Below are 3411 nucleotides of genomic sequence, written 5' to 3' on the forward strand. Positions count from 1 at the left end.
CTGAAGCTGAAGCGTTATATGTTTTCCTTGTTAATTTTACATTGTAGAATTCAGCTCTGTTTGTTCCATTGTCGCACACATGCTGAGCACCCTACAGTTTCGGGCTCTAAATTGTTATCCGTAGATGCAGCTAGACGGCTTTTGCAAATACACATAGTCGATCGTTGGTTAAATCAATAAGTTAATCCACAAATCACGTGGTGATTTAGACCCTTTTTACATAGAATTCTGACCCAGACAGCTGCATGCTGCTCAAATTGTCTTCCAAATGTTAGCAATCTCCCTGATATTATTCAAGACAATCACTGTTCCCTTACACTGTTTCACCCTACTGTGATGGACTCAAGTCCCATCCGAGTATTTTACTTCATACCGATTGCTTGCCAAGACAGACCATTGCCCCTCTGAGACCCAGTACTGAATAAAATAGTTAGAAAATGGAGGGATAGGTGTGACACCACCCTCACAGCACCTCCACTGCACATTGATAAGCGCCTGGTGCTCACTATTGACAAATTGTTGTAAAAAAAATCAACTGATCAATGAACACTCAATTCAAACCCTTGTAATCAGAGACCCAAAGCAGTGCTGCACACTGTCAAAGTCTGTCAAAAACCCTAGCTGAGGCTGTTGCTAAAACCCCCTCCACCAAACAAACCGCCTATAAGCCTCTTTCTCTGCCTATCACAACTGCAGCCAGAGCTCGGTATGTGCTGTTACGAGTCCCACCGAGGCCAATAAATACATAACCAACTAAATTATTTCTTAATGCACTGCTGAATCAGCAGCAAACCCCCTCTCCAGAGAAATGTCCAGATTAGACAAATAAACTTATTATTCATATGCATGAATAAAATTAATTCTTTGCCACCTTTAAAGCAGGAAATCACTTTAAAGGCTGCATCGGTTGCCCTGCGGTAACTACTAAATCGTTAATGGTTCTACGCCTGATTCCAGCATAATGGACTCTAAGTGGCAGTTTGGAAGGATTCCTAAATATGCAGATGTCTGTGCCTCCAGAAATACATTCAAGGCAATCCCTAGTCAGAGATATAGCAAATATTTGCATCAGTTCTCCTCTGGCCTGTATTATGTCAGCATGCACCTCTGCAAACTCACAAAACGGCAGCAATCCAGCTCCGTGTAGAAGTGACACAGGCCCGCTGGTTCTGCTAATGTCTCCAAGAAGGAGCGGACTGTGGCTCTTGAGACTGAGGGCCTTCCCCACGAAACGTCCATGGTTTGCCCTTTGAATGGACCATTTTGCAGATGTGATGTAAGATACCGAAAGATGAGGAAATTGTACTTCTTATTTCTGGAACCTTCACCTTAGCGGGACCTTGAATGTCACAGAGGCCTTGTATGACCTATCTGAGTTCTGCCCTTGAAGACCAAACTGGAAGAACGCCGGCTAGCCTAAAGTAGTCCTTAACTAGCCAAAAGGCTTTCCCAAATTACAGCCTGGCCCCCCTCCCCGCCATCGACCTGGCTCCCAGATGGAGTCAAGGCCTTGTTTTGGCTGTCTTTGGCTGTCTCTCGCGCGGCCTGCTGCGAGAGGAGGTCAGGACCCTGTTCGCTCCATGCGGTTGCCAGGGCCTCCTTCGCTCCAAGAAGCCCGCTGAAGTTCAAGGTGGAAAAATCCAAGACAAAGCGAAGCCAGAGAGCAGCTGCTTCGTGTTAGCCACCACCCCATAGCTCTGAAACCCTAATCGTCGAGCTCTCATGTTATTAATTAACATGTTTCTCTTGTCGTCTTCTATTTTCTTTTTAGAAGAAAATATGTTAGGGGGGTTTTGAACTTCGACGCTCATTTTTCTGACCTTCACTTCATTTGTTTTCCGTGTTTGTTTACACAGTTCAGCTCTTCTCTACTCTACCGCGGCGTCACGTTCCCAGTGTGTCGGAGGGGAAAGAGCCCCCCAGTCGCATTAATGAGGTTGTTACTGCCTCAGGAATTAGGGGAGCCTGTGATTCAGAGTTGAAGGCCTTGTTAGGGAAAAAAATGTATTCTGCTAAATGATGGTTTGGATGTAAGTAGTTCTCCATGTGGCATTGTATGATCTCCAGGACGGGCTGTGATAAAACCACAGAACTGCATTATGGGACACAGAATTGCATGCTGTGGTCAGGACTGCAAATCGGACAAGCTGGGTATGAAAGCAGCAAAACAGTTTTAATCTTTTAAGTGCAGCCAACGTCAGGGTGACATAAACGGACACTTCGGCACAGGGTTCTGCACCGTTCTACGTAATAGTGGACAGTTTGTAAAAACGCCAACACTGATTGCTTTGGGGGGGTACGTAGGGGTCTGATTAGGGTAAGGGGTTCATCTCACAACATTTTCACCTCTCAGGAGGAGTCTCATTTTTGCTGCCCTTCTAGCGACAAATGGAAAGCATGAAGAAAAATGAGCCAAGAACTAATTTCACTTCCACATTTGGATCCTCTGCCATAGACATGGATAACAAGTTGCCATCCTCTGTCATCTGTCAAGTTGTCATCCTCTGTACCTGTAGACATCCTCCAAGGAGTTTAGAAAATGAAAGTTAAAGTCATTTGGTTTTAGTGATCTTCCATTTTTATTTAAGCTTGGATGTGTCATATATACCTGAAAATAACCATTCCTGAGCTGCCCACAGGTGGAATGCCAGGAAAGGAGATGGGGAGATTTTAGAGCTGCAAACATTTCAGAGCACCTACAATTGGACTCAAAGCACTGTGTGACTAATTTCTCCCACAGCCACACACTTCCACTGTGTTCTCTAAAATAATTTAGGTCAATCGAAGTTGCAAACCACATGGAAAATACCTGATATAAAGAAATACGTGAAAATGGACAAACAACATTTGAAAGATTGTTCGATGGTTCACATAGTTGACAGAGGCTACTTTCAGCTGAATATCCAGGCAGGAAACACAGGGGTTTATTATATTTGTGTTTGGGGAAAAAAAGGCAACATTTCAGAGGTTGGTACCATGTAATGTGCATTGTAAACCAAGTACCGGTTTAAAAACTAACATTAATAATGAAAGCAGGAACAAGAGTCTTTTTTCAGGTTAACAGGACAAACAGCTGGCTGAGTCATGGTGTTGCGAAACATAAGCTTGGGAGGAAGTCAAATTGTCTCACACTCTCCGATGTATAAATCCTTGCTGGTTGCCCTGAGCTCTGTGTACATCTTTTGTAGTGCTGCTCCCTCCACCCCCAACTCCACCCTTGCAGCTGCCTCCCGGGCTCATTCCTTGAAAGTGAGGGGGGATGTGACGACTCATCCAAGCACGTTAATGCCAATCAAGTGTTAAGTACGTTTTCCCTTTACATTTTTCAGCTTGTTTTGTCGTAGTTAGATTTTGACCCAACTACTGAGACACTTGTGCTTTTTATAAAAAGGTATTGATCTCCATGCATTC

The sequence above is a fragment of the Atractosteus spatula genome, chromosome 18 (genome assembly GCF_055471065.1).
Source record: "Atractosteus spatula isolate fAtrSpa1 chromosome 18, fAtrSpa1.hap1, whole genome shotgun sequence".
In the NCBI taxonomy this organism is placed as follows: Eukaryota; Metazoa; Chordata; class Actinopteri; order Semionotiformes; family Lepisosteidae; genus Atractosteus; species Atractosteus spatula.